Here is a 15,305-nt window from a genome sequence, read left to right on the forward strand (position 1 = left end):
CGGCTGCATGGGATACCATCGGACATCGTTTCAGATCGTGGTCCCCAGTTCTCTTCGCAGGTGTGGAAGAGTTTCTGTAAGGAGCTGGGGGCCACCGTGAGTCTCTCATCCGGGTACCACCCCCAGACAAACGGCCAGGCAGAGCGGGCCAACCAGGAGCTGGAGCAGGCCCTTCGATGCGTCACCTCCGCGCATTCCGGTGGCCTGGAGTCACCATCTGGCCTGGATCGAGTATGCCCATAATAGCCAAGTTTCGTCTGCTACCGGCCTCTCCCCTTTTGAGGCATGTTTGGGTACCAGCCCCCATTGTTCCCGCTGGTAGAGGGAGAGGTCAGTGTGCCCTCGGTCCATGGCCCACCTCAGGAGGTGCCGCCGGGTGTGGCAGGGCCGCCCGCTCTGCCCTGTTAAAGGCCCGGACAAGGGCCAAGGCCCATGCGGACCGCCGGCGTTCCCCGGCCCCCACATACCAGCCCGGGCAGGAGGTGTGGCTCTCGACCAAGGACATCCCTTTGTGTGTCGACTCCCAGAAGTTGAAGGACAGATTCATAGGACCCTTCAAAATCCTCAAGATCATCAACCCGGCCGCAGTGAAGCTTCAACTCCCGGCTTCACTGCGGATTCACCCTGTTTTTCACGTTTCCCATCTCAAGCCACACCACACCTCGCCCCTCTGTACTCCAGGACCTACGCCGCCTCCTGCCCGGCTCATTGACGGGGAGCCTGCCTGGACAGTCCGCAGGCTCCTGGACGTCCATCGTAAGGGCCGGGGGTTCCAATATCTGGTGGACTGGGAGGGGTATGGACCTGAAGAACGCTCCTGGGTGAAGAGGAGCTTCATCCTGGACCCCGGCCCTCCTGGCCGATTTCTACGCAAGACATCCGGACAAGCCTGGTCGGATGCCAGGAGGCGCACATTGAGGGGGGGGTCCTGTTATGTGGGCCGCTGAAGAGGAGGTACTGCTGGCCCACCACCACCAGAGGGCGCCCTGCTTGGAGTGCGGGCTCCAAGCACGAGAGGGTGCCAGACCCAGAAGAAGTGCCAGCTGTCATTCATCCCCTGCACCAGCTGTCACTCGTTCATCATCATCACCATCATAAAAGCCAGACTGCAACTCCACCTCCTCGCCGAGAAATCGACTACCATTAAAAAGGTCATTTCTCTGCTGACAGACACTTTGTGTGTTTAACCTGAACTTCTGTTACAGCCGTTTTCCTGGAGTGTTTCCTTATCTGAGAGATTGGCGTTTGGTGTGACAGCGACGGCTTCGCCTCACATCCCAACCCAGATAAGTGATTAAACCAGGAGCTGTACGAGTGTGTGATTGGAGGTGGAGGAGCTCCCTCCTAACTGTGTATGGACTGTGAATTACTGAGTGTGCGGACTCACCCTCATACATCGTATCTCTGCTTTCTGCCAGCAGTACCAGGGTCGACAGCCAAAGACAGAGGCCACCTGGGGACTAGGGACTTGGCGGCTCCGGTGTTCTTCAGACCGTTGGTGGTGTAAGCCATGTGGGACGCGGCTTCTCTCTCGTCAGGGGTCTTCTATGTTCGAGCCTGCCCACACGTCACCTGGTGTTTATTGACTGTGCAAATTTCTGTACATTTAGTTGTGTATTATCACAACATTAAATTGTTACCTTTTGGCTTACTCATTGTCCGTTCATTTGCGCCCCTCTGTTGTGGGTCCGTGCTACGACACCTTCCCAACAGGGACAGTGGTATGTTTACCACTGTGTTACATCACCTTTCCTCCTAACAACACTCAATAAGCATTTGGGAACTGAGGACACTAATTGTTGAAGGTAGAATTCTTTCCCATTCTTGCTTGATGTACGACGTCAGTTGTTCAACAGACCAGAGTCACCGTCATATTTTGCACTTCATAATGCGCCACACATTTTCAATGGGTCTGGACTGCAGGCAGGCCAGTCTAGTAGCTGCACTCTTTGACTATGAAGCCACGCTGTTGTAACATGTGCAGAATGTGTCTTGGCATTGTCTTGCTGAAATAAGCAGGGACGTCCCTGAAAAGACGTTGCTTGGATGGCAGCATGTGTTGCTCCAAAACCTGGATGTACCTTTCAGCATTGATGGTGCATCACAGATGTGTAAGTTGTCCATGCCATGGGCACTAACACACCCCCATACCATCACAGATGCTGACTTTTGAACTTTGCACTGGTAACAATCTGGATGGTCTTTTTCCTCTTTTGTCCAGAGGACACGACATCCATGATTTCCAAAAATAATTTGAAATATGGACTCATCAGATCACAGCACACTTTTCCACTTTGCGTCTGTCCATTTCAAATGAGCTCGGGCCCAGAGAAGGTGGCAGCATTTCTCGATGTTGTTGATGTATGGCTTTCGCTTTGCATGGTCGAGTTTTAACTTGCATTTGTAGATGTAGCGACGAACTGTGCTAACTGACAATGGTTTTCCTCAGCCCACGCGATAAGATCCCTGACACAATGATGTCGGTTTTTAATGCAATGCCGCCTGAGGGATTGACGGTCACAGGAATTTAATGTTGGTTTTCCGCCTTGCAGCTTGCGTGTAGAAAGATCTCCAGATTCTCTGAATCTTCTGATTATATTATGGGCTGTAGATGATGGAATCTCTAAATTCCTTGCAATTGAATATTGAGAAACATTGTTCTTAAACTGTTTGAACATTAAATATGTTGTCTTTGTGGTGTACTCAATTGAATATAGGTTCAAGAGGATTTGCAAATCGTATTGTTTTTATTTACATGTCACACAACGTCCCAACTTCATTGGAATTGGGGTTGTACATCGGAAGCCACTAAAGGTCCCACAGCTAAATCAGAGGCAGCCTAAAAGGCCCGCGTGTTATGTTTTGGACGCGGTCGGAGCACCGACCCAGCGTTTGAAGGACCAAGCATAAAATAAGCAGAGCACAGTTCAAAAGATAACAGAATTTAATAAACATAACAGTGAGTGATATTAAACAACTAAACAGTCCGCGGTCTGGTGAGGTGAAAACACGGCGCGCTCTCAGCAGCGCAAACGGTCCGGAGCCACAGCAGTTCGGACCCAGGGACCCCGCCGACACCCCCCAGGTGGCCGCGACAAACCGAGTCTGTGAAGAAAGAAAACATGAGGTGAGTCCAACTCCACACAGAGAGACACAACTCAAAGGTGCACACAATCAGCAAACACTTCCTGGCTTAAATATATATCAGCTTCTCACCCTGCAGGCACGGAACAACTCAGTTCAAATCTCCACTGCAGCAGAAGCTGATTAGACAATTAGCATAACATGACAGCTCACTAACACAAGGTGTGAGGGACACCAAATCCACTGTCATTACTTCATAAAAGTCACCAAAACCAAATTACCTCAGGAAGTGTGCTGAAGAGCGTGAGACCTCACCCAATCCTCCTTCACAGACTGTGGCGTCAAACCTGGAGCGGTCTCTGTGTCCGTGATGGTGAGATTGTTCTCCTGACGTCGATCTCACACGTCTGCTCACAAGGTCGGGTCTCTGGCAATCACACACTGTGCATTCAAGGTTTAAATGCAGCAATCTCTGATTAAGACAAAATACACCACAGCTGTGAGTCCTGATGACCTGCACGTGATAACAAGCCTCAGGTGTTCAGGGTGAGGTCCTGATGCTCAGCCACTCAGTCCTGAATGCATACCACCTGGTGGGAGAAAGAGAAAACAAAAACCAAACCAGCCAAACACCCCAGCCCACAACACCGCGGCTGCATTGGAGGCCGCCTAAAGCCCCGCGGCTGCATCGGAGGCCTCCTAAAAGCCCACGGCTATATCAGAGGCTGTAAAAAGGCCCGCTGCATCATCGGAGACTGCCACCAAGCCCCCAGCAGCAGCTAGCTCTTACTAGCCACGGAGCAGCTGGCTAGTGGACTGAACTAGCCAGTGGATGGAGCTAGCCACCAACAAAATGCCACCCAAGCAGAGAAACACAAAGGAGGATTTTGTATCTTTGATTCAGGTAAATGAATTGCTGCATCAACAGAACGACATGTTTACTGCTCTGTTACAGCTGCAGTAGCAAATTTTCAAAGAATTTGTTAAAGTTATCATGGACTCCACCAACACCAGAGTTGATGCTTTAAATAAAGAAATTCAAGATCTGAAAGCCAGCCTCCAATACACTCAGAAGGATGTAGATGATCTTAAAATCAATCAAGCCAAACAGTCTGAACATCTCAAGATCACTGAAAATGAAATGGTTAAAATGTGTGAAAGTTAACAGGTCATTCTTGACAAACAGGATTACCTACAAGGTCAATTGAGATGAAATAACATTGTAATCAAAGGCATCCCTGAATCCCCTGGTGAATCCTGGATGGATTCACAGGAAAAAGTAAGAGACATTTTTAAGCAAAAACTGCAGCTACAAAGGGAGATGGAGGTGGAGCGTGCACACAGACCCGGCACCACGAGGGGGCATTTGGGGGTGACGCCCCCTCATGTCATCAACCCCGCCCCCTCAGATGTGAGAGTTATCAAAAAATAAAGATAAAAAATAAAGAAAAAGAAATACTGGAAAATATAGCAACATATTAGTTATTCCATAATATCATGTATTTAACAAATAAACCAAATTAATTAACTAAAGTAATTAATTTTAAAACAAACGGATATGGCGTGTGTCTGTGTTCAAGCAATTTGATAGGTTGAGGGTTGCGCTTGTCAGTGCGGCAGAGGGCAAGGATCCTGAGTCCAGCGATTATGGCAAGGTGGACGAACTAAAGCATGTTCGATTTATTCAAGCAGTGTCAGAGCTGGAGTTCCTGGGATTCGTCAAGTCCACCAAGCAAAAAGCAGATCATGCAGCACGACGTCACTTGGGGAGGGTGTTAATGCTGCGTTTACACATAACGATGATAAGTCACGAATGCCACGAAGTACACATTCTTGGCCGCTGATCATGAATGTGATGATTCGGGGCAGAGGCGTCAGGTGTCCTCAGGAACTGCTGCAACCTGTTACCACACGTTACGATTAATGGCACGTGTTGCTGGAGAATTATCAGGAACCATTACGCACGGTCAAGAATAGTGTTCCGCGTTGTTGCTTGCTATTGCATGCTATTGTGCGTAACAGTCACGTTGTGAACGAGGTGAATTGTCTCCACACACACCCCCATATTCATCCAACCAAATTCAGATCTCTCCAGTTTTTCAGAAGAACTTTGTGACTGCATGCGTAGTTGGGCTCTGTGCCATGGAGTGGCGCATATGCCCAATTGCAGCTGTGTTTGCGCTTGTGATGGAGGGCTGTATGTGGGGTTAATCTACTGTCTCGTGTCGTTTCTCAGATCAGTTGTTGGTTTGGTTTTGTGGTATGCAGGAGATCACTTGACTGAGGGTCTATACGTTCAAATAATGATTAAAAAAATACTGTCATCACTCTTTACTCTTAGTCAATCTCTTACAACGGTGTAGCCTAAATACATGAGCTTTCCAGGAGCGCACCCAATTCATTACGCACGCTCAGAGGCACGTCCCCTCTGGTGTGCACTTTTATTTGGGGTGCATGAGTTTATCATCCCCCCCAAAAGTTTATCAATTGTTTTCAATATTAAGGGGGGATGATAAACTCATCGCCCCCTTAATATTTTTTTTCTGGCACCCAGCTTGCGTGCACATCGCACAGGTAAAATAGGAGTCTGTGGAGACAGACCGCAATCTGTTGTCGTCAAATTCCTGCATTACAAGAACAAAGCTACAGTTTTACAGCGAGCAAAGAATCTTAAAGATACAAAGATATTTATTAATGAAGACTACACTGATGCTGTACGCTTAAAAAGTAAAGAACAAATACCAAAACTGATAAGCTTATCATCCGTCCTCATTCCAGCACTCCAAAGTAATCTGTGAACTTTAAAGTTATGATGACATAAAAGCTTTTTTGTCATTTTTATCTTTATATGACTGACACAATCACATCACAACATGGATTACCAAAGAGGGGCTCAGAACTGCACATATTAATAGTGAGGTCACTAATCTGTTGTGTAAATACAAACTACACATACTTGCTATTTCAGAAACTCATCTGGAATCTTCTTTTGATGACACTGAGCTATATATTGATAGCTACAATATTTACAGAAACGCTAGAAATAAATTTGGTGGGGGAGTTGCTTTTTATATTCAAGATCACTTACCAACACAAATCAGAAATGATATGATGAAATTTAAAATTGAAGTGTTATGGTTGCAAGTTTATTTACCTCATTGTAAGCCAATTTTGCTGGGTTGCTGTTACCGACCACCAAATGCTAATTGTGAATATTTAGATACAATCTGTGAAATGCTGGACACCTATACTGCTGTGGGTCAGGATACGTACATCATAGGTGATTTCAACATTGACTGGTTCACTAAAAACTGCCATTTAAAAAATAAGTTGTTTGCTGTTACTACTACATGTGGATTTAATCAGGATATTATTAAACCTACAAGTATATTTGTTAAGAATCATGGTGCCAGAATATCAACAAGTATTGATCACATTTTTACCAATTCTCCTGAGTGGTGCAGTAAAGCAGTTTCTGTTCCCATTGGCTGTAGCCACGATGGTAGGTGGACCTGGACCCACACTAATATTCAAGAGGTCATATAAAATGTTTAATAATGAGAAAATTGTTGATGGTGTGAAAGCCATTCACTGCTCTGAGGTGTTATCTATTCATAATCCTGAAATTTCACTTTCCAGATTTAATATGAGCGAAGCGCCATGCAGCGGCGTGAAGCTCACTCATGGTACAGGGCGTCCTAAACAGGAAGTGCCAAAATTCAAGTCCACAGTAAAACAGGAAATGTTCAAATGTCAAACACTTCCTGGATTGACAGACGAGATTTGTTGTGAAAGTGTAGGAACACGGACCCACAACAGGGGGCACAAATGAACGGACAATGGAGGAAGTCAAATAACAACACTTTACTGTTGTGAATGAGCACAACAAACACGGCAGGTCACAATAGTATGCAATGAAGTCAATGTACAGAACGTGTCATGTGGGCAGGCTCGAAGATAAGAGACGTCTGTCCAAAGCAGAACCGGAACCACACGATTTCCTCCGCCACCGAACCCCGGGAATACTGGAGCCGCCAAGTCCCAAACTCCCAGGTGGTCACTGCCTCCGCTTGTCGGATCTGGTACTGCTGGCGAGGAATAAAAACAGTTAGATGTAGGTGGGTTTACACCCAGCAACACGTATGGTGGGAAAATCCACCTCCACCTCTCATCAAAAAGCTGGTAAATGCAGGAGTATGGTTACTTATCAACAGGTAGGAGAAAAGTCCAACTCGGTCTCCAGCTGCAAGCACTCACTCTGCTGTCAAAAACACAAAGCAACAATATTCTGCTGTCAGAAAGATAATTCAATCGGCTGAGCTCGTTACCTCCTAAGAATAGCGATATCTTAGCAAAGAGGTGGAGATGTCGTCCTGTTGATATACAGATGAAGATCAGATGATTGGTGACAGCTGTCATACGTGATGAGTGACAGCTGTCACCCCGGCGGCTCCTGTGAGGCGACAGCGCCCTCTTGTGCCTGGAGCCCGCACTCCAGGCAGGGTGCCCTCTGGTGGTGGTGGGCCAGCAGTACCTCCTCTTCAGCGGCCCACACAACAGGACCCCCCCCTCAACGGGCGCCTCCTGGCGCCCGACCAGGCTTGTCCGGGTGGCGGCGGTAGAAATCGGCCAGGAGGGCCGGGTCCAGGATGAAGCTCCTCTTCACCCAGGAGCGTTCTTCCGGTCCGTACCCCTCCCAGTCCACCAAATACTGGAAGCCCCGGCCCATCCGACGGACATCCAAGAGCCGGCGCACAGTCCAAGCCGGCTCTCCATCGACGATCCGGGCAGGAGGCAGTGCCGGTCCAGGAGCACAGAGGGGTGAGGTGTGATGCGGTTTTACACGGGACACATGGAAAACAGGATGGATCCGCAGTGAGGCCGGAAGCTGAAGCCTGAAGCCGGCTGGACTGATGACCTTGAGTATCTTGAAGGGACCGATGTAACGGTCCTGCAGTTTAGGGGAGTCCACTTGGAGGGGAATGTCCTTTGTTGATAACCACACCTCCTGCCCTGGCTGGTAGGCAGGGGCCGGGGATCGCCGGCGGTCTGCATGGGCTTTTGCCCTCGTCCGGGCCTTCAGCAAGGCAGAACGGGCGGCGCGCCACACCCGACGGCACTTCCGCAGGTGGGCCTGGACCGAGGGCACACTGACCTCTCCCTCCACCACTGGAAACAACGGGGGCTGGTACCCCAGACACACCTCAAAAGGGGAGAGGCCGGTGGCAGAAGACACCTGGCTGTTATGGGCGTACTCGATCCAGGCCAAATGGGTACTCCAGGCCGCCGGGTGCTGGGCCGTCACGCAGCGCAGGGCCTGTTCCAATTCCTGATTGGCCCGTTCTGCCTGCCCGTTGGTCTGAGGGTGGTACCCGGACGAGAGACTCACCGTGGCCCCCAGTTTCCGACAGAAGCTCCTCCAGACCTGTGAGGAGAACTGGGGGCCGCGATCGGAGACGATGTCTGTTGGAATCCCATGCAGCCGGACGACGTGGTGGACCAGGAGGTCTGCTGTCTCCTGGGCCGTCGGGAGCTTCGGGAGGGCCACGAAGTGGGCCGCCTTGGAGAATCAGTCCACTATCGTGAGGATGGTGGTGTTGCCCTGGGACGGCGGGAGGCCCGTGACAAAATCCAGGCCGATGTGGGACCAGGGGCGATGAGGCACAGGCAGCGGCTGGAGCAGTCCCGGTGCCCTGCGGTGGTCGGCCTTGCCCCTGGCGCAGGTGGTGCAGGCCTGGATATAATCCCAGACGTCGGCCTCCAGGGACGCCCACCAGAAGCGCTGCCGGACAACTGCCACAGTTCTCCGCACCCCCGGATGACAGGAGAACTTGGAGCCGTGACAGAAGTCCAAGACTGCAGCCCTGGCTTCTGGTGGGACGTAAAGTTTGATCTTCTGCCCGGTTCCGGGGTCCGGGCTCCGTGCCAGGGCCTGCCGGACGGTCTTCTCCACGTCCCAGGTGAGGGTGGCCACGATAGCGGACTCCGGGATGATAGGTTCCGGTGGATCCGACAACCCAGTTTTGACTTCGTCTTCATGCACCCGGGACAAGGCATCCGATCTCTGGTTTTTGGTCCCGGGGCGGTAGGTGATCCGGAAGTCAAAACGGCCGAAGAACAGTGACCAGCGGGCTTGCCTGGGGTTCAGCCGCTTGGCGGTCCTGATATACTCCAGGTTCCGGTGGTCAGTGAAAACCATTGAATGGCACGGACGTTCCCTCCAACAGATGTCTCCACTCTTCAAGAGCCTCTTTCACCGCAAGGAGTTCTCGATTGCCGACGTCATAGTTCCGTTCTGCCGGGGTCAACCTGCGGGAAAAGTAGGCACACGGGTGAAGGACCTTATCGGTCTCTCCGCTCTGGGAAAGCACAGCTCCGATCCCAGAGTCCGAGGCGTCCACTTCAACCACAAACTGGCGACTAGGATCGGGCTGCACCAGAATGGGTGCAGACGAGAAGCGCCGTTTCAACTCCTTGAACGCGGCATCGCACCGATCCGACCAGGTGAAGGGGACTTTTGGAGAGGTCAGGGCTGTCAGGGGGCTAACTACCTGACTGTAGCCCTTAATGAACCTCCTGTAAAAATTTGCAAAGCCGAGGAACTGTTGCAGCTTCCTACGGCTTGTTGGTTGGGGCCAGTCTCTCACCGCCGCAACCTTGGCCTGGATCAGGAGCGACGGAGTTGGGGCAGATGATAAACCCCAGGAAGGACAAAGAAGTGCGGTGAAACTCACACTTCTCGCCCTTCACAAACAGCCGGTTCTCCAACAACCGCTGCAGGACCTGACGTACATGCCGGACATGGGTCTCAGGATCCGGAGAAAAGATGAGTATATCGTCCAGATATACGAAGACGAATCGGTGCAGGAAATCCCGCAAGACATCATTAACTAATGCTTGGAACGTCGCGGGGGCGTTTGTAAGGCCGAACGGCATGACCAGGTACTCAAAGTGACCTAACGGGGTGTTGAATGCCGTCTTCCACTCGTCTCCCTTCCGGATCCGAACCAGGTGATACGCATTTCTAAGATCCAGCTTAGTGAATATTTGGGCTCCATGCAGGGGCGTGAACACTGAATCCAACAAGGGCAAATGGGTATCGGTTACGAACCGTGATTTCGTTCAGCCCCCTGTAATCAATGCATGGACGGAGCCCGCCATCTTTTTTTCCCACAAAAAGAAACCTGCACCCATCGGGGAGGTGGAATTCCGGATCAACCCGGCAGCTAAAGAGTCCCGGATGTAGGTCTCCATTGATTCGCGCTCAGGTCGTGAGAGGTTGTACAGCCTGCTGGACGGGAACTCAACGCCTGGAACCAAATCAATGGCACAATCGTACGGACGGTGCGGGGGAAGGGTGAGCGCCAGATCCTTACTGAACACATCCATAAGGTCATGGTACTCCACCGGCACCGTCGCTAGATTGGGCGGGACTCTGACCTCCTCCCTAGCCTGGGAACCGGGAGGAACCGAGGAACCTAAACATACCCGATGGCAGGTTTCGCTCCACTGAACCACTACCCCGGACGGCCAATCGATCCGGGGATTGTGTTTTAACATCCAGGGGAACCCGAGAATCACGCGGGAGGTGGAAGGAGTCACAAAAAACTCAATGTCCTCCCGGTGGTTTCCTGACACCACCAGAGTTACTGGTGGTGTCTTGTGTGTGATTAGAGGGCGTAGGGAGCCATCTAGTGCCTGCACCTGCACTGGCGAAGTAAGCGCCACTAGAGGGAGCCCTGCCTCCCTGGCCCATCTGCTGTCTAGCAGATTCCCTTCAGAGCCCGTGTCCACCAGTGCTGGGGCCTGAAGGGTTAAATCCCCATAAAGGATCGTAACTGGGAGTCGTGTGGCAATATGGGTATGTCCCACGTGAATGTCTTGGCCCACCCTTAGCCCAGTTTCTAGGGGCGGGCGTTGGTGTTTAACCGCTCGGGGCAGTCTCTCACTTGATGCTCTATCGAGCCACAAACAAAGCACGCTCCGCGGACCAGCCTCCTTTGTCTATCTGGTGGCCTAAATGTGGCCCTGCTCGTGTCCATAGCTTCGTCAGCAGGGGGAGCTGTAACCACACGGAGCGTAGAGGCAGTGGAGCGAGGGGAGGGCGGAACTTGGTCGGAACCGGAAGGAGGAGGGACGGCGCGTGCCCGGCCACGCCCTTTGTCTCGTTCCCGACGGCGTTCTTCTAGCCGATTGTCTAGCCATATAACGAGATCGATAAGCCCGTCTAAATCCCGCGGTTCGTCCTTAGCCACCAGGTGCTCCTTCAGGACCAACGACAGTCCGTTTACGAAGGCGGCACGGAGGGCAGTGCTATTCCAGCCGGACCTCGCAGCCGCGATGCGGAAGTCGACTGCATAAGCAGCTGCGCTCCGGCGCCCCTGTCTCATTGACAGCAGCACGGCTGAAGCGGTCTCTCCTCTATTTGGGTGATCGAACACTGTTCTGAACTCCCTCACAAACCCATCGTATGTCAGAAGGAGCCGTGAATTTTGTTCCCAGAGCGCTGTAGCCCAAGCGCGTGCCTCACCGCGAAGCAGATTAATCACATAAGCTATCTTACTAGCATCAGTCGCGTACATGACGGAACGTTGTGCGAAGACGAGCGAACACTGCATAAGAAAGTCCGCGCACATCTCCACACAACCCCCGTACGGCTCTGGAGGGCTTATGTATGCTTCAGGGGAAGGTGGGAGGGGTCGTTGAACGACCTGTGGAACGTCACTGTTGCGCACAGGATCGACAGGAGGGGGAGCCGCAGCAGCGCCCTGGGGGCGCGCTTCCACCTGCGCGGCGAGAGCCTCCATCCTGCGGTTAAGGAGGATGTTCTGCTCGGTCATTACATCCAACCGAGCAGTAAAAGAGGTGAGGATTCGCTGCAACTCACCGATCATGCCTCCTGCAGACGCCTGTGCGCCCTGCTCTTCCATTGGCCGTTCAACAGCCGGGTGACGCCCCTCGGGGTCCATGACGCTGGCCGAGATATCCTGTTGTGAAAGTGTAGGAACACGGACCCACAACAGGGGGCGCAAATGAACGGACAATGGAGGAAGTCAAATAACAACACTTTACTGTTGTGAATGAGCACAACAAACACGGCAGGTCACAATAGTATGCAATGAAGTCAATGTACAGAACGTGTCATGTGGGCAGGCTCGAAGACGTCTGTCCAAAGCAGAACCGGAACCACACGATTTCCTCCGCCACCGAACCCCGGGAATACTGGAGCCGCCAAGTCCCGAACTCCCAGGTGGTCACTGCCTCCGCTTGTCGGATCTGGTACTGCTGGCGAGGAACAAAAACAGTTAGATGTAGGTGGGTTTACACCCAGCAACACGTATGGTGGGAAAATCCACCTCCACCTCTCATCAAAAAGCTGGTAAATGCAGGAGTATGGTTACTTATCAACAGGTAGGAGAAAAGTCCAACTCGGTCTCCAACTGCAAGCACTCACTCTGCTGTCAAAAACACAAAGCAACAATATTCTGCTGTCAGAAAGATAATTCAATCGGCTGAGCTCGTTACCTCCTAAGAATAGCGATATCTCGGCAAAGAGGTGGCGATGTCGTCCTGTTGATATACAGATGAAGATCAGATGATTGGTGACAGCTGTCATAGGTGATGAGTGACAGCTGTCACCCCGGTGGCTCCTGTGAGGCGGCAGCGCCCTCTTGTGCCTGGAGCCTGCACTCCAGGCAGGGTGCCCTCTGGTGGTGGTGGGCCAGCAGTACCTCCTCTTCAGCGGCCCGCACAACAAGATTCCTTGGAATCTCATGGGAACTCAGTGCCAAGCTCACACTGAAACAGGAAGTGCTGAATTCTCAGTCACAGTGAAACAGGAAATGTTGAAAACTTCCTGGCATGGAGCTAGAGTGGAGGCCGGGGTGTCACTGGACTCCCCTGAAATCTGATTGGACACAGATGATTGACATGTCACAGCACCACACGTCTGGTTGAGAGACCTGCATTTTCAAGTCAGTGAGTCACATTGACTGCTAGGTTCCTCCTGTCCATTAGTCCTTCTGTATCTGTATCTGTTCACCCATCTAAATTATCTGTATCTGTACTTGGAGTGGGCGGGGCCTAAACCAGACATGGGTGTGGTTTAACTGGAAATGGATGGGGCTTACATCTGTACATTGTTTTCAGTCTGAAATTGATATGAATTGATCAGAAGTTGCTATGTTTATTGTACATTTGAAAACTATTTACAGAACAGCCTCAAAATTGAGATTCAAATCAATGATTTTGATCACAAAAGTAAGAGAACTATTTACAGAACAAGTTTTTTATGAACTCAGAACATGAATATTCTTAAGTGTATGAATGAATATTTACAGAACAGCTGTTGTGTGGGCCGCCAGAAGAGGAGGTACTGCTGGCCCACCACCAGAGGGCGCCCTGCCTGGAGTGCGGGCTCCAGGCACCAGAGGGCGGAGCCGCCTCACAGGAGCAGCCAGGGTGACAGCTGTCGCATCACCTGCAACAGCTGTTACCAATCAGCAGGGATACATCAGCAGGACGACGTCTCCACCTCTTTGCCGAGATATCGTTCTACCTGGAAGGTAATATTCTCAGCTGACTGCTTGACAGTAACCTTTTGTGATTTTTGTGAGTGATAACAGACCTTTTTTCCAACGAGAGGTGGAGGTAGCTTTCCTGCCGTGCGGATTACTGGGTGCAAACGCGCCCACCTTTAATTGTGTTTTTGTTCCTCGCCAGCAGTACCAGGTCCGACACGCGGAGGCAGTGGCCACCTGGGAATTCGGGACTTGGCGGCTCCAGTATTCCCGGGGTCTGGTGGCGGAGGAAATCGTGTGGTTCCGGTTCTGCTTTGGACAGGTGTCTCCTATCTTCGAGCCTGCCCACACGACACCTTTGTGAATTGATTCTGATCTATTGTTGTAATCTGTTGTATTTGTTGTGCACATTCACAACAGTAAAGTGTTGTTATTTGACCTACTCCATTGTCCGTTCCTTTGCGCCCCCTGTTGTGGGTCCGTGTACTGACACTTTCCCAACAACAGCCTCAGAATTGAGATTCAATGTTTTTGATCACAATATTAAAGGAACTATTTACAGAACAAGTTTTTTATCAAGTCTTAAGGGTATGAATGAATAACAGAACAGCCTACATTCAACGTAGTAGGAAGTAGTATGCATGAACAAGAGTTGTCATACACAACACAACTTTCTTTATTATTATTTTTAATTTTATGATCAAACTTTTTTTTCAATTATTTCTTTATTTTTACTACCTAAAGTTCTTGGCATGATTAAGATGTCTGTGCGTGTGTGTGTGTGTGTGTGTGTGTGTGTGTGTGTGTGTGTGACTGAGTGAGAGGGAGAGAGAGAGGTTCGAAAACTGTTTATTTTTTAATGATCTGTGTGAACTTGGTGATTCATGCAAACATCCAGTGATGGCAAACAGGGAAATAATATGTCAGCCTTGTTCATTGTATTCTTCTCAAAAGCACCGCGTTCAGTACGAGCAAAGTTTTCCAACTGACTTTATATCACCAGCCAGCAAAGAAACTTAAAAAAAAAAAAACCCGACCGGAGTGGCCTGTCTTGTCAAATGTGTATGTTATGAAACAAGTTCACAAAGTAATGTTAAATACCATACTAACCAGCAATGTGAGCTAGAGTCAAGCCAAGAGAGAGAGATCCTGTGTGTCTGTGTGTGAGACGCTGCAGAGAGAGACGTGTCTGTGTAGGGAGGGGCGGGCGCTGGGTGTGACTGGCCAATCACAGAGTGTGAAGACAGTGTGAAGACAGTCAGTTAGCCAATCAGGATTTTCCCTCAGCACGAGCACAGATATTGATGAGTTTTATTCAGATCATGCTCGTGATACTTCTAACCACACCACACCAAACTTATATTGGTGAGTAAACGACCGTATTTTATGTCAGAAATGAGGTCCAGGTTGTTAAAAGCAGCATTTCTCCTTTAATTCAGGTTGCCATGTCTGTCTGTTAGCTGTTTAAGAGTGCAAACATGTTTAAACTAACAGACATCAGATGGTTCTCTGTTGGCTTATTAGTGCAGCAGATAACTGAAACAATCCTTCAAATGGTGATACAAGCATCAAATTCAGCACAAATACAAATTAATGGAGTAACTTTAACTTTTGACCCCTGTACAAACTGAAACTGACCTTTGACACCATTCTTATCATTTATCATTCTCATCACTTATCATGTTTCCATCCCCTGACTTG

This window comes from Thalassophryne amazonica, chromosome 11 (genome assembly GCF_902500255.1).
Source record: "Thalassophryne amazonica chromosome 11, fThaAma1.1, whole genome shotgun sequence".
NCBI classification, from domain to species: domain Eukaryota; kingdom Metazoa; phylum Chordata; class Actinopteri; order Batrachoidiformes; family Batrachoididae; genus Thalassophryne; species Thalassophryne amazonica.